Raw genomic sequence first — 17,209 nt, forward strand, 5'->3', positions numbered from 1 at the left:
GTCCGTCAGTTAGAACGTAGACAGTACAGTCCCTGAAGAGTTTCTTCAGATAAAACGTAGACAGTACAGCCGCTGAACAGGTCTTTCAGACAGAACGTAGACAGTACAGTCCCTGAATCGGACATTCAGATAGAACACAGACAGTACAGTCCCTGAACAGGTCCTTCAAATAGAATGTAGACAGTTCAGCCCCTGAACAGGTCCTTTAGATAGAACGCAGACAGTACAGTCCCTGAACAGGTCCTTCAGATAGAATGTAGACAGTACAGTCCCTGAACAGGTCCTTCAGATAGAACGTAGACAGTATAGTCCCTGAACTGGTCCTTCAGATAGAACACAGACAGTATAGTCCCTGAACAGGTCCTTCAGATAGAACGTAGACAGAACAGTCGCTGAACAGGTCTTTTATATAGGACATTGACAGTACAGCCCCTGAACAGGTCCTTCAGACAGAATGTACTCAGTACAGACCCTGAACAGGTCCTTAAGATAGAACGTAGATGGTACAGTTCCTTAACAGGTCCTTCAGATAGAACATAGACAGTACAGTCCATGTACAGGTCCTTCAGATAGAATGTAGACAATACAGTCCCTGAACCGGTCCTTCAGATAGAACGCAGACATTACAGTCCCTGAACAGGTCCTTCAGAAGGAACGCAGACAGTATTGTCCCTGAACAAGTCCTTCAGATAGAACGTAGACAGTACTGTCCCTGAACAGGTCCTTCAGAAAGAACGCAGATAGTATTGTCCCTGATCAAATCCTTTAGATAGAGCGTAGAGAGCATAGTCTCTGAACAGGTCTTTCAGATAGAATGTAGACAGTACAGTGCCTGATTATGTCCTTGAGATGGGACGTAGACAGTACAGTCCCTGAACTGGTACTTCAGATAGAATGCAGACGGTACAGTCTCTGAACAGTTCCTTCAGATAGAACGTAAACAGTACAGACCTGGTACACGTCCATCAGATAGAACGTGGACAGTAAAGACCCGGAACAGTTCCGTCAGATAGAACAAAGACAGTACAGTCCCTGAATAGGCCCTTCAGATAGAACATAGACAGTACAGTCCCTGAACAGGTCCTTCAGATAGAACGTGGGCAGAACAGTCTCTGAACCGGTTCTTCAGATAGAACGTAGACAGTACAGTCCCTGTACATGTCCGTCAGTTAGAACGTAGACAGTACAGTCCCTGAAGAGTTTCTTCAGATAAAACGTAGACAGTACAGCCGCTGAACGGGTCTTTCAGACAGAACGTAGACAGTACAGTCCCTGAATCAGACATTCAGATAGAACACAGACAGTACAGTCCCTGAACAGGTCCTTCAAATAGAATGTAGACAGTTCAGCCCCTGAACAGGTCCTTTAGATAGAACGCAGACAGTACAGTCCCTGAACAGGTCCTTCAGATAGAATGTAGACAGTACAGTCCCTGAACAGGTCCTTCAGATAGAACGTAGACAGTATAGTCCCTGAACTGGTCCTTCAGATAGAACACAGACAGTATAGTCCCTGAACAGGTCCTTCAGATAGAACGTAGACAGAACAGTCGCTGAACAGGTCTTTTATATAGGACATTGACAGTACAGCCCCTGAACAGGTCCTTCAGACAGAATGTACTCAGTACAGACCCTGAACAGGTCCTTAAGATAGAACGTAGATGGTACAGTTCCTTAACAGGTCCTTCAGATAGAACATAGACAGTACAGTCCATGTACAGGTCCTTCAGATAGAATGTAGACAATACAGTCCCTGAACCGGTCCTTCAGATAGAACGCAGACATTACAGTCCCTGAACAGGTCCTTCAGATAGAACGTAGACATTACAGTCCCTGAACTGGTCCTTCAGTTAGAACGTAGACAGTTCAGCTCCTGAACAGGTTCTTCAGATAGAATGTAGACAGTACAGCCCCTGAACTGGTCCTTCAGATAGAACGTAGACAGTACAGCCCCTGAACAGGTCTTTCAGGTAGAACTTAGACCACACAATCACTGAACAGGTCCTTCAGGTGGAACGTAGACAGTACATTCTCTGAACAGGTCCTTCAGAGAGAACTTAGACAATACAGTCCCTGAACAGGTCCTTCAGATAGAACACAGACAGTACAGTCCCTGAACAGTTCCTTCAGATAGATCGTAGACAGTACAATCCCTGAACAGGTACTTCAGATAGAACGTAGACAGTACAGTCCCTGAACAGGTCCTTCTGATAGAACGTAGACAGAACAGTCCCTGAACTGATCCTTCAGATAGAACACAGTCCCTGAACAGGTCCTGCAGATAGAACGTAGACAGTGCAGACCCTGAACAGGTCCTTAAGATAGAACGTAGATGGTACAGTCCATGAAGAGGTCCTTCAGATAGAACGTAGACAGTACAGTCCCTGTAAGGTCCGTCAGATAGAACATAGACAGTACAGTCCCTGAAGGGTTTCTTCAGATAAAACTTAGACAGTACAGCTGCTGAACAGGTACTTCAGGTAGAACGTAGACAGTACAGTCCCTGAACAGGTCCTTCAGATAGAATGTAGACAGTACAACCGCTGAACAGGTCCTTCAGATAGAACTTAGACAATACAGTCCCTGAACAGGTCCTTCAGATAGAACTTAGACAATACAGTCCCTGAACAGGTCCTTCAGATGGAACACAGACAGTTGTTACGTACCCCGTAACTGGGTTGCCAAACCAGCAGAAATGGATCACTCAGTTGGAGTCTGGAGTACTAGAACTAAGAAAGTTTTATTAAAGAAACAAGCAACACAGTAATCGAAAGGATAATAAATGCAACAGTTCAGCGATGATAAACACACATGTGCACAGAATTAAGATAACAGCATCAATCAAGCTCTATCGTTGTCTAGGGGTAAATGACCAAATTTCAAAGTGACTCAAAGTTCAGTCCAGTTTAGTAGTTCAGTTCGCAGTAATTGTTGCCATGGCGATGGACAACGTGGGGGGGAGAGAGAGAGGGAACAGGAACAACTGATCATTCAGACACGGCTTCACTCACAGACTGGCGATATGGCTCACAAGCAGCTTTTGGGCGGGTCCTTGGTGATGTCACCTGAGGTCACCGACTGTGACCCCTCCTCCAGATGCGGTCGATCCTCTGCAGTGAACCCGGCACCCAGGCAAGGGCGGACACACACCGGGTTCCCGCCGATCGTACCTTTCCACCCTGGCCATTGTCTGATATTTCCCACCGACTCGTGAGAGGCGTACCGCTTCCAGGGTCTCGTTACCTCGGGTGGCGTGTGTGTCCTGCCTTAGCGAACCTGTCCCTTTTTATCCCCCTGCTGGGGCATCGCCTGTCCACCACTTCAAACAGTTCAGGGTTCAAAGGGGGAGCCGCTCCAGACAGCTCTCTCTCCCGTATCCCTTCATTACACATCTCCAGACGCTGCTCCATTGTTCCTTATCTCTCCTTCCCCTGAGGGCAGGTGGCAGACCACTTGCTGATGTCACTGATGCTAACACAGGCCAGCAAACATCTTAAATTTTATGTGTATTCTCGTCACACAGTACAGTCCCTGAACAGATCCTTCAGATAGAATATAGACAGTACAGTCCCTGAACAGGTCCTGCAGTTAGAACGTAGACAGTACAGTCGCTGAACAGGTCCTTCATATAGGATGTTGACAGTACAGCCCCTGAACAGGTCCTTCAGATAGAACGTAGACAGAACAGTCGCTGAACAGGTCCTTCAGACAGAACGTAGACAGTACAGTCCCTGAATCGGTCCTTCAGATAGAACGTAGACAGTACAGTCCCTGAACTGCTCCTTCAAATAGAACGTAGACAGTTCAGCCCCTGAACAGGTCCTTCAGATAGAATGTAGACAGTACAGCCCCTGAACAGGTTCTTCAGATAGAACGTAGACAGTACAGCCCGTGAACAGGTCCTTCAGATAGAACGTAGGCAGTACAGCCCCTGAACTGGACCTTCAGATAGAACACAGACAGTATAGTCCCTGAACAGGTCCTTCAGATAGAACGTAGACAGAACAGTCGCTGAACAGGTCTTTTATATAGGACATTGACAGTACAGCCCCTGAACAGGTCCTTCAGACAGAATGTACTCAGTACAGACCCTGAACAGGTCCTTAAGATAGAACGTAGATGGTACAGTTCCTTAACAGGTCCTTCAGATAGAACATAGACAGTACAGTCCATGTACAGGTCCTTCAGATAGAATGTAGACAGTACAGCCCCTGAACCGGTCCTTCAGATAGAACGTAGACAGTACAGTTCCTGAACCGGTCCTTCAGATAGAACACAGACAGTACAGTCCCTGAACAGGTCCTTCAGATAGAACGTAGACATTACAGTCCCTGAACTGGTCCTTCAGTTAGAACGTAGACAGTTCAGCTCCTGAACAGGTTCTTCAGATAGAATGTAGACAGTACAGCCCCTGAACTGGTCCTTCAGATAGAACGTAGACAGTACAGCCCCTGAACAGGTCTTTCAGATAGAACTTAGACCACACAATCACTGAACAGGTCCTTCAGGTGGAACGTAGACAGTACATTCTCTGAACAGGTCCTTCAGATAGAACTTAGACAATACAGTCCCTGAACAGGTCCTTCAGATAGAACACAGACAGTACAGTCCCTGAACAGTTCCTTCAGATAGATCGTAGACAGTACAATCCCTGAACAGGTACTTCAGATAGAACGTAGACAGTACAGTCCCTGAACAGGTTCTGCAGTTAGAACGTAGACAGTACATCCACTGAATAGGTCCTTCTGATAGAACGTAGACAGTACAGTCCCTGAACTGATCCTTCAGATAAAACACAGTCCCTGAACAGGTCCTGCAGATAGAACGTAGACAGTGCAGACCCTGAACAGGTCCTTAAGATAGAACGTAGATGGTACAGTCCATGAAGAGGTCCTTCAGGTAGAACGTAGACAGTACAGTCCCTGAACAGGTCCTTCAGATAGAATGTAGACAGTACAGCCGCTGAACAGGTCCTTCAGATAGAACTTAGACAATACAGTCCCTGAACAGGTCCTTCAGATAGAACTTAGACAATACAGTCCCTGAACAGGTCCTTCAGATGGAACACAGACAGTTGTTACGTACCCCGTAACTGGGTTGCGAAACCAGCAGAAATGGATCACTCAGTTGGAGTCTGGAGTACTAGAACTAAGAAAGTTTTATTAAAGAAACAAGCAACACAGTAATCGAAAGGATAATAAATGCAACAGTTCAGCGATGATAAACACACATGTGCACAGAATTAAGATAACAGCATCAATCAAGCTCTATCGTTGTCTAGGGGTAAATGACCAAATTTCAAAGTGACTCAAAGTTCAGTCCAGTTTAGTAGTTCAGTTCGCAGTAATCGTTGCCATGGCGATGGACAACGTGGGGGGGAGAGAGAGAGGGAACAGGAACAACTGATCATTCAGACACGGCTTCACTCACAGACCGGCGATATGGCTCACAAGCAGCTTTTGGGCGGGTCCTTGGTGATGTCACCTGAGGTCACCGACTGTGACCCCTCCTCCAGATGCAGTCGATCCTCTGCAGTGAACCCGGCACCCAGGCAAGGGCGGACACACACCGGGTTCCCGCCGATCGTACCTTTCCACCCTGGCCATTGTCTGGTATTTCCCACCGACTCGTGAGAGGCGTACCGCTTCCAGGGTCTCGTTACCTCGGGTGGCGTGTGTGTCCTGCCTTAGCGAACCTGTCCCTTTTTATCCCCCTGCTGGGGCATCGCCTGTCCACCACTTCAAACAGTTCAGGGTTCAAAGGGGGAGCCGCTCCAGACAGCTCTCTCTCCCACATCCCTTCATTACACATCTCCAGACGCTGCTCCATTGTTCCTTATCTCTCCTTCCCCTGAGGGCAGGTGGCAGACCACTTGCTGATGTCACTGATGCTAACACAGGCCAGCAAACATCTTAAATTTTATGTGTATTCTCGTCACACAGTACAGTCCCTGAACAGATCCTTCAGATAGAATATAGACAGTACAGTCCCTGAACCCGTCCTTCAGATAGAACACAGACAGTACAGTCCCTGAACAGGTCCTTCAGATAGAACGTAGACAGTACAGTCCCTGAACAGGTCCTTCAGATAGAACACAGACAGTACAGTCCTTGAACAGGTTCTTCAGATAGAATGTAGACAGTACAGTCCCTGAAGAGTTTCTTCAGATAGAACGTAGACAGTACAGTCCCTGAAGAGTTTCTTCAGATAGAACGTAGACAGTACAGCTGCTGAACAGGTCCTTCAGATAGAACGTGCACAGTACAGTCCCTGAACCCGTCCTTCAGATAGAACACAGACAGTACAGTCCCTGAACAGGTCCTTCAGATAGAACGTAGACAGTACAGCCCCTGAACAGGTCCTTCAGACAGAATGTACTCAGTACAGACCCTGAACAGGTCCTTAAGATAGAACGTAGACGGTACAGTCCCTGAACAGGTCCTTCAGATAGAACGTAGACAGTACAGTCCCTGAAGAGTTTCTTCAGATAGAACGTAGACAGTACAGCTGCTGAACAGGTCCTTCAGATAGAACGTGCACAGTACAGTCCCTGAACCCGTCCTTCAGATAGAACACAGACAGTACAGTCCCTGAACAGGTCCTTCAGATAGAACGTAGACAGTACATCCCCTGAACAGGTCTTTCAGATAGAACTTAGACCACACAATCACTGAACAGGTCCTTCAGGTGGGACGTAGACAGTACATTCTCTGAACAGGTCCTTCAGATAGAACTTAGACAATACAGTCCCTGAACAGGTCCTTCAGATAGAACACAGACAGTACAGTCCCTGAACAGTTCCTTCAGATAGATCGTAGACAGTACAATCCCTGAACAGGTACTTCAGATAGAACGTAGACAGTACAGTCCCTGAACAGGTCCTGCAGTTAGAACGTAGACAGTACATCCACTGAACAGGTCCTTCTGATAGAACGTAGACAGTACAGTCCCTGACTGATCCTTCAGATAGAACACAGTTCCTGAACAGGTCCTTCAGATAGAACGTAGACAGTGCAGACCCTGAACAGGTCCTTAAGATAGAACATAGATGGTACAGTCCATGAAGAGGTCCTTCAGATAGAACGTAGACAGTACAGTCCCTGTAAGGTCCGTCAGATAGAACATAGACAGTACAGTCCCTGAAGAGTTTCTTCAGATAAAACTTAGACAGTACAGCCGCTGAACAGGTCCTTCAGATAGAACACAGACAGTACAGCCACTGAACAGATCCTTCAGATAGAACGTAGACAGTACAGTCGCTGAACAGGTCCTTCATATTGGATGTTGACAGTACAGCCCCTGAACATGTCCTTCAGACAGAATGTACTCAGTACAGACCCTGAACAGGTCCTTAAGATAGAACGTAGATGGTACAGTCCCTGAACAGGTCATTCAGATAGAACGTAGACAGTACATTCTGAGCAGGTCTTCTACCTGTTCTATTTGAACAGGTCCTTCTCCCTGTTCTATCTAAACAGGTCCTTCAGATAGAACGTAGACAGTACAGTCCCTGTACAGGTCCGTCACATAGAACATAGACAGTACAGTCCCTGAAGAGTATCTTCAGATAAAACGTAGACAATACAGCCGCTGAACAGGTCCTTCAGATAGAACGTATTCAGTTGTGACCAAGTTATCAGAAGATTGATGCCGATGAGGGAGATAAGAGAGAGACAAATGGGGGAAACATTCAAAATGCTAATAAGAGAGAGACGAGAGGGAATAATGAAAAGGAGACACAGTTCCGAGTATTGTCAGAGACCGGTTGCTTTGAACCTGAACTGTTTGAAGTTTGATGGACAGGCGATACCCCATGCAGGGGGATAAAAGGATCAGGTTCGCTAAGGCTAGGACACCACAACACATAAGATAACGAGACCCCGGAAGTGCGGTGTGCCCCCACAAGTTGGTGGAGTTTTGGAGGTCTGGTCACAGGGCCGACCATAGATGCACAGGGTGAGAAGGTACGATCGGCGGGAATCTGGTGTGTGTGTCCGCCCTTGCCTGGGTGCCGGGTTCACCGCAGAAGAACGATTGTATCCGGAACAGAGGGGTCACAGTCGGTGACCTCAGAAGACACTAAAACGTGCTCGCGCCGAAAGCTAACTGCGAGGAATATCAAAGGTCTGTTGAATCTGATTTGAATATCAGCATCCGCTCTCTCTCTCTGCTCAATGGTACGACAGTGATTACTGCAAACTGAAACTGAACTGAATTCTGTGTCACTTGAGACTGATCATTTTGCCCCTAGACTGCGATAGAAATTGATTGATTCTATTATCCTAGTTCTGTGTACATGTGTTTATTCATTGCTAACCTGTTGCATTTATATCTTTATTATTGGAGTACTGTGTTACTTATTTCTTTAATAAAACTTTCCTAGTTCCAGTAATCCAGACTCCAACTAAGTGGTCCATTTCTGCTGGTTTGGCAACCCAGTTACGGGGTACATAACATAAGTGAGGTTCTCGTCCGCGATTTTGAACGCTAAATTTGGGACTGGGTAAATCGATTGGGTTAAAATTCCCAAAAGAAAGAAAAGGCAAACAGCAGAAATGGAGATTGAGGAATTTCTAAAGGCGCCGACCTTGGAGGCATTAGAGGATGCCAGGAAAGTAGAATTGGCAGCTGTGGCCAAACGGTTGAATCTTTTTAAGGGGAAGTCGACAATGAGGAGAGAGGAGATGCACAGAGCTATCATAGAGCATTATGTATCTAAAGGTGTGTTTCCCCAAGGGGAGCTGGAGGTGATATCTATAGGAAAACCTGGTGGAGATGCAGTACAGGTGCAGCTTGAAAAATTGAGACTCGAGCACGAGTTCCGGGCAAGGCAGTTAGAACGCAAGGAGAGAATAAAACAGTTGGAGCGAGAAGAGAGGCAGTTGGAGAAACAGAATTTGAGCTGGAGAAGTTAAAGAGGACGGCAGTGCAGGGGCCCATGCCAAACCAAGGTGGAGGGTTCAAGGCAACCCAGGAGGTTAGGCTGGTTCCCCCATTTGACGAGACCAATGTTGATCGGTACCTTCTCCATTTTGAAAAAGTCGCTGTAAGTCAGGACTGGCTGAGGGACAAGTGGGCTGATTTGCTTCAGAGTGTACTTAAAGGAAAAGCCCAACAAGCTTACTTGGCTTTGTCTGCAGAAGATGCCCAGAGGTATGAGGTGGTGAAAGAGGCCACCCTCAGGATTTATGAGTTGGTCCCGGAGGCATACCGGCAAAGGTTCCGGAATGCGAGGAAGCAGTGGGACTGCACGTATTTGGAGTTTGCCCGTGAGATGCAGACATATTGTGAGTGTTGGTGCACCTCGAAAGGGGTCAATGGGGATTATGACAGACTGCTACAGCTAATCCTGATTGAGCAGTTTAAAGGTTGTGTCCCTGAAGGTATGAGACCCTACCTCGATGAGAAAGAGGCAGACACTTTAGCCGCAACTGCTAAGTTAGCGGATGAGTACACGTTGACACATAAAACGAAGTTTGCCCCGAGTAAAGGCTACCAGAAGGGTAGTCAGAACGGCGGGGAGAGTCCGCCAGAAAAGTCAGAAAGTAAGCCGGGGACTAGTGAGAAGGATAAGGTAGACCGGGAGCAGTTTGGTAGGAAGTCTCCTGGGGTCATATGTTATAATTGTGGGAAAGTCGGACACTTTGCGTCCAGGTGCTTTTCCCCAAAGAAGGAGACGGGAAAAGGAAAAACGGCGGTTCCGACTGGCTGTATTGAGCTGGTAAGCAAACCGCTAGGAGAGAAGAGGTCTGATAAAGTTCAGAAAGGGCGCGAGAGGTTTATCTCGGCCGGATTGGTGTTGGTGAAGGAGGGGTTAAACCCAGTTCCAGTACAGATCTGGAGAGACACGGGAGCTTGTCAGTCATTGATATTAAAGTGTGTTAGACTTTAGTTCAGAGACCGAGACTGGGAAAGTCAGGGTCATAAAAGGCATTGGGAAAGGGACTGAAGCAGTACCTTTGCACCAGATACACCTACAAAGCGACTTAGTCTCCGGACCGGTCACAATCAGGGTGAGGCCCAAACTACCGATGGAAGACGTGGAGGTCTTACTCGGTAATGACCTCACCGGCGGGGAGGTGTACCCAGCAGTGAGATTGACAAGTCAGCCTGCCAGCATTGAGGCCCCGCCCATGGACTCACAGGTTTATCCCATTTGCGCAGTGACTCGGCGTATGTCCAGAAAGGATGCCGAGGCTGATATAGAGTTAGCTGAGACGTTTCTACCAGCCTTGTACCAGGGAGAGGTAGAAAGTGGAAAGAAGGAGCGTAGTGGAACAAGAGGAAGTGAGGGAGCTGAGGCAGACTTAGCATTAGCAAGGAAGGACTTTATACAGGCACAGGAGCGAGACAAGGAGCTGATGGTTTTGGTGGAGACAGCTCTCTCCGAAGCAGAATTAAAAAAGGAGCCAGTAGGCTATTATGTGAAGGAGGGAGTACTAATGAGGAAATGGAGACCCCATACTGTGCCCGCAGATGAGGAATGGGGAGTTGTACACCAGGTGGTAGTGCTGAAAACTTATAGGGGCGAGCAAAGTACCCCTTGGTGGACATTTTGGGGTGAGGAAGACAGTCGACAGAATTATCAAAGAGTTTTACTGGCCGAACATGAGGAAGGATATTGTTGAATGTTGTAGATGGTGTCATTTATGTCAGGTGGTAGGAAAACCAAATCAGGTCCTGCCAAAAGCGCCCCTTCGCCCGATACCCGCTTCCGGGGAACCTTTATCCGGAATAATTGTGGATTTTGTCGGTCCCCTGCCCAGAACTGCAAGTGGGCGAGAGTATGTGATGACTATGATGTGCGCCGCCACCAGGTTTCCCGAGGCGGTGCCCCTGGCAAGCGTCAAGGCCCCCGCAGTGGTAAAGGCCCTTGTGAAATTTTTCACTATGGTGGGGCTGCCCAGGGAAATCCAGTCAGATCAGGGGAGTGTCTTCACATCTCACACATTCCGACGGATGTTGGATGAGATGGGAGCAAAGCAGATTTTGGCCTCTGCGTACCACCCAGAGTCCCAAGGGGCGTTGGAACGATTCCACGCCACATTAAAGACCATGATTAAAATTTACTGTCAAGAGGAAGCTAGGGACTGGGATGATGCTTTGCCCTTCTTGTTATTTGCCGTGAGGGACATGGTTCAAGAGTCATTGGGGTTCAGCCCATTCGAGCTCGTCTTCGGTCATCGGCCCAGAGGACCCCTGACCTTACTGAAAGAGCAATGGTCCAGTCCGGCAGTCCAAGTTAATGTGATTGATTATGTTTTAAAATTTCGTGAGAGGCTTGAAAGGATCTGTGACCTTGCCAAAGAAAATCTGCGACACTCCCAAACTAAAATGAAACAATGGTATGATAGGCGTGCCCGCGAACAAGTGTTCCAAGTGGGCGATCGGGTCTTAGTTCTGTTCCCATGGTAACCAACCCCCTCCAGGCGAGATTCCACGGTCCGTACAAGGTAATTAAAAAGATAGGCCCTTTGAATTATGTTATCGAAACACTGGACAGGCGTAAACCCACACAGTTGGTACACATTAACATGTTAAAAGCTTACCACGATCAGAAAGCAAATCTGGTTGGTGTTATCACAAAAATTAATGAGACTGGGGTGTCAAATGATACGGGGAAAACCCATCTTGAAAAGATGAATATGGTGCAGACCCGATTGGAGAACTCTATTGTTCTGGCTAATTTTGCTGATAAGGTCTCTCACCTAACCTCCAAACAAAGCGGGCCATTGATAAAGCTAATTAACCGACATGCAGATGTATGTTCCGATGTCCCGAGGCGATGCAAAGGGACGGCGCATGATGTTGTGGTCGCCTCAGATCAGCCTATTAAACAACACTCCTACAGGATGAACTTGGAAAAGGGCAAGCTAGTGGAGAAAGAAATTGAACACATGCTAGCCACAGATATTATTAGGCCATCCAAGTCGGAATGGACGTCCCCCTGTGTGGTGGTCCCGAAAGTCGATGGGAGCATCCGATTCTGTACAGATTACAGAAAGGTGAACGCCATCACAAAAACTGATGCTTACCCCATCCCAAGGGTAGACGATTGCATCGATAAAGTGGGGAGAGCTACGTACATCACAAAGATCGATTTGCTGAAAGGGTACTGGTGTGTTCCTTTAACCGACCGGGCTAGAGAAATCTCAGCATTTGTCACTCCCTCCGGTTTATACGAGTATAATGTTTTACCTTTTGGCATGAAAAATGCTCCAGGGACCTTCCAGAGGATGATTAATTCAGTGATAAAGCGATTAAGGAACACAGAAGCGTATATTGATGATTTAGTGGTCTGGAGTGACACGTGGGAGGAGCACATTGTGGCAGTAGAGGAGCTGTTTAAACTGCTGTCCGGAGCCAACCTGACAGCGAACCTCGCAAAAAGTGAGTTCGGCCACGCGAAGGTCACTTAACTGGGATTTGTGGTAAGACAGGGACAGCTGGCTCCGATGCAGGCTAAGGTGCGGGCTATCTCGGAGGTCCCCAACCCGACAGACAAGAGAGCCCTGAGAAGGTTCTTGGGGATGGTGGGGTACTATAGGAAGTTTTGCAAAAACTTTGCGGATATTACCCTCCTCTTACTAAGCTCTTGCCAAAGAATGCGAAGTTTGTGTGGGACGACCTTTGTCAACAAGCCTTCGAGAGTCTGAAGGCGATTTTGTGTCACCATCCTGTGCTGAATGCGCCTGATTTTTCAAAACCCTTCTCCCTAGCAACAGATGCTAGCGACGAAGCGGCCGGGGCAGTGCCGTTGCAGACAGACAAAGAGGGGGTTGAGCACCCAGTCGCTTACTTTTCTAAGAAATTTAATATCCATCAGAGAAATTATTCCACTGTGGAGAAAGAGTTACTGGCCATCATACTGGCATTGCAACATTTTGAGGTTTATATTTGCCCGGCACGGAAACCACTGGTAATTTACACTGACCACAACCCATTAGTGTTTTTGGCCACTATGAAAGATAAAAACAAAAGATTGCTAAATTGGAGCCTGGTGCTTCAGGAATTTGATATTAAAATAACACATATAAAAGGAACGGAAAATGTGATTGCTGACTGTCTATCAAGGTGTTGACAACTTAAAGTTCTCTGTATTAGCCAAATAGCTGATGAACATGTATATTTGTGTGTATCTAATAATGTATTCATGCCTATAATTTTTACCCCGGTAAAAATCCTTTGAAGGGTAGGGGTGTGACCAAGTTATCAGAAGATTGATGCTGATAAGAGAGATAAGAGAGAGACGAATGGGGGAAACATTCAAAATGCTAATAAGAGAGAGACGAGAGGGATTAACGAAAAGGAGACACAGTTCCGAGTATTGTCAGAGACCGATTGCTTTGAACCTGAACTGTTTGAAGTTTGATGGACAGGCGATACCCCAGCAGGGGGATAAAAGGAACAGGTTCGCTAAGGCAAGGGACACCACGAGATAACGAGACCCTGGAAGAACGGTGTGCCCCCACAAGTTCGTGGAGTTTTGGAGGTCTGGTCGCGGGACCAGCCATAGACGCACAGGGTGAGAAGGTACGATCGGCGGGAATCTGGTGTGTGTGTCCGCCCTTGCCTGGGTGCCGGGTTCACCGCAGAAGAACGATTGTATCCGGAACGGAGGGGTCACAGTCGGTGACCTCAGAAGACATTAAAAAGGGCTTGTGCCGAAAGCTAACTGCGAGGAATATCAAAGGTCTGTTGAATCCGATTTGAATATCAGCATTCGCTTTCTCTCTCTCTCTCTCTCTCTCTCTCCCCAACGGCACGACAGCGATTACTGCGAACTGAAACTGAACTGAACTCTGTGTCACTTGAGACTGATCATTTTGCCCCTAGACTGCGATAGAGCTTGATTGATCCTATTATCCTAGTTCTGTGTACATGTGTGTTTATTCATTGCTAACCTGTTGCATTTATATCCTTACTATTAGAGTACTGTGTTACTTATTTCTTTAATAAAACTTTCTTAGTTCCAGTAATCCAGACTCCAACTAAGTGGTCCATTTCTGCTGGTTTGGCAACCCAGTTACGGGGTATGTAACACAGTACAGTCCCTGAACAGGTCCTTCAGATAGAACGTAGAGACTACAGTCCCTGAACAGGTCCTTCAGATTGAACGTAGACAGTACAGTCCCTGAACAGGTCCTTCAGACAGAACGTAGACAGTACAGTCCCTGAACAGGTCCTTCAGATACAACGTAGACAGTACAGTCCCTGAACAGGTCCTTCAGATAGAACGTAGACAGTACAGTCCCTGAACAGGTCCTTCAGACAGAACGTAGACAGTACAGTCCCTGAACAGGTCCTTCAGATAGAACATAGACAGTACAGTCCCTGAACAGGTCCTTCAGATTGAACGTAGACAGTACAGTCCCTGAACAGGTCCTTCAGATAGAACGTAGACAGTACAGTCCCTGAACAGGTCCTTCGGACAGAACGTAGACAGTACAGTCCCTGAACAGGTTCTTCAGATAGAACGTAGACAGTTCAGTCACTGAACAGGTCCTTCTGCTCACCAGATCAAATAGTCAGAAAATGGTCAATTAAACTAATCCGTTCTGCCTACACAATATCCAATTTCATTCATTTTCCTCAAATTCATGTGTATTGAAATATTGCTTAAAATACCCTAATGTTTCTGCCTCTACCACCACCCCAGGCAGCACGTTCCAGGCACCCACCACACTTTGTGTCAAAAAATTTGCCTCTCATATTTCCTTTAAACTTACCCCCTCACCTTAAATATGTGCCCTCTGGTATTAGACATTTCAACCCTGGGAAAAAGCTACTGTTGTCTACTCTATCTATCCCTCTCATAAACTAATAAAGCTCTATCAAATCTCCCTTTAGCCTCTGGCGCTCCAGAGAAAACAACCCACTTTTGTCCAATCTCTCATTATAGCACATGCCCTCTGATCCTGGACTAATGAAGGCAAGCATGCATATTTGCCTTCTGAACTACCCTATCAACCTGAGTAGCCACTTTCAGGGATTTATGAACTTGGACCCCAAGATCCCTCTGCTCAGCAGCACTGTTAAGTCGCTTGCCATTAACAGAGTACTGTACCTTTACATTTGACCTCCCAAGGAGCAACATCACATTTAGCAGGGTTAATCTCCATTTGCCATTTCTCTATATATATCTGCAATCAATCTATATCCAATTATACTTTTCCAGTCATTTATGCTATCCAGAACACCACCAATTTTTGTATCATCGCAATTTACTAACCCTTCCATCTACATTTTCATCCAGGTCACTTATATACATCATAAACAGCAGAGATCCCAGTACAGATCTCTGCAGAACATCACAAATCATAGACCTCCAACTGGAGTAAGTCTCCTCGACCTCTACCCTCTATAGGCAAGCCAGTTCTGAATCCAAACTGCCATTGATCCCATGCATCTTAATCTCCAGTGAGGGATATTGTCAAATGTCTTACTAAACTCCATGTGGACAACATCCACAGTTCTAACTTCATCAATCACCCTCATCAATTTGTCAAAAAAAATCAATCAAGTTAGGAAGAAATGACTTGCACCTAATTAGGCCATGGTTCTCCAAATACTCATAAATGCTGTTGCTGAGAATTTCCTCCAGTAACTTCCCAACCACTGATGTCAGACTCACTAGTCCGTAGTTTTGAGAATTATCCCTGGATCTCTCCCCATGACACAAAGATAGGCAGGAAACTAAGTTGTGAAGAAAGCCTAGGGCGACTAGAAAGGGATATCGATTGTGTAAGTAAGTAGGCAGAGATCTGAGAAATGGAATATTAGGTGGTAAAATGTGAACTGTCCATTTTGGGTGAAAAAGTGAAAAAAACCATCTCCTCAGAACAGTTGCAGAACACTAGGAAGGGATCTCGGTTCTGGTACAAGATTCAAACAGTTTTAGCAGCAGATACAGCAAGCAGCCAGGAATGCTAAGTAGATCTTACTATTTATTGCAAGTAGAGAGACCATGCTTCAGTTCTGTAGGTCTTCAGTAAAACTGTAGTGAGAGTACTATGTTTGTATATTCCAGGCAGGACGTGCCCTCTTCTCATTGCTACCATCAAGGAAGAGGTACAGGTGCCTGAAGACATGCGCTCAATGTTTAGGAAAAGCTTCTTCCCCTCCACCATCAGATTTCTGAACGGACAATGAACCCATGTATACTACCTCACTATATATTTTCTCTCTTTTTGCACTAATTATTTAATTCAATTTTTAAAAATATATTTCTTATTGTTATTTATAGTTTATCATTATCCCGTATCGGATCACAAGGCACCCCAGCGGGTGGTGAAAACTGCTAGCGGATTATCGGCACCCAGTTGCCCACCTTTGAGAACATCTAACATAAACGCTGCCTGGGCAAGGCTAAGAGCATTATCAAGGGTACATCTCAACCTAACCATGGACTTTTTACTCTCCTCCCATCCAGTAGGCGCTACAGGAGCCTCCGCTCCCGCACCAGCAGGCTCAAGATGAGCTTCTTCCCTGAGGCTGTGACTCTGCTGAACCTCACATCACAGCGCTAAGCAGTATTGAACCCATATTGTACTGTCTCAGTACTTTTGTATTTGTGTGCTATAGCACTTACGTTTTATTCGCAGTTATTTTGTAAATAACACTATTCTTTTGCAGTTCTGGACAGATGCTAATTGCATTTCATTGGCTTTGTATCTGTATTCAGCACAATGACAATACAAAGGGTGATTGATAAGTTCGTGGCCTAAGGTAGAAGGAGTCAATTTTAGAAAACCTAGCACATTTATTTTTCCTACATTTACACACTTAATCCAGCAGTTGTGGAGCATACGGATCCCTTCTTTGTAGAAATCGGTGTCTTGGATCTCTAGCAAGTGGTCCACAGCAGGGGTGATTGATAAGTTCATGGCTTAAAGTAGAAGGAGATGAGAAGAAACTTCAAACTTTCTGCATTTTCACTCAAACAGTTGAACTGTACGTGCATGTAATGAGAGCTGTATAACTCATCTCTATATATCTTAGGCCACAATCTTATCAATCACCCCTGCTGTGGACCACCTGGAGGTGCAAGACGCTCTCATTACATACAGATGCAGTTCAATTCTTTGAGTGATAATGCAGAAGGTTTGAAGTTAATAACTCATCTCCCTCTACCTTAGGCCACAAACTTATCAATCACCCCTGCTGTGGACCACCTGGAGGTCCAAGACGCTGTCGTTATATGCACGTTC

General features: G+C 46.3%; 1 protein-coding gene across 1 annotated transcript in view; it reads right to left on the reverse strand.

Moving 5' to 3' along the window:
* Positions 1 to 17,209, reverse strand: part of LOC134344142 (alpha-1-antiproteinase-like) — a 96,975-nt gene that overhangs the window by 65,823 nt on the left and 13,943 nt on the right. The window lies entirely within an intron of this gene.

This window comes from Mobula hypostoma, chromosome 1 (genome assembly GCF_963921235.1).
Source record: "Mobula hypostoma chromosome 1, sMobHyp1.1, whole genome shotgun sequence".
Classification (NCBI taxonomy): Eukaryota; Metazoa; Chordata; class Chondrichthyes; order Myliobatiformes; family Myliobatidae; genus Mobula; species Mobula hypostoma.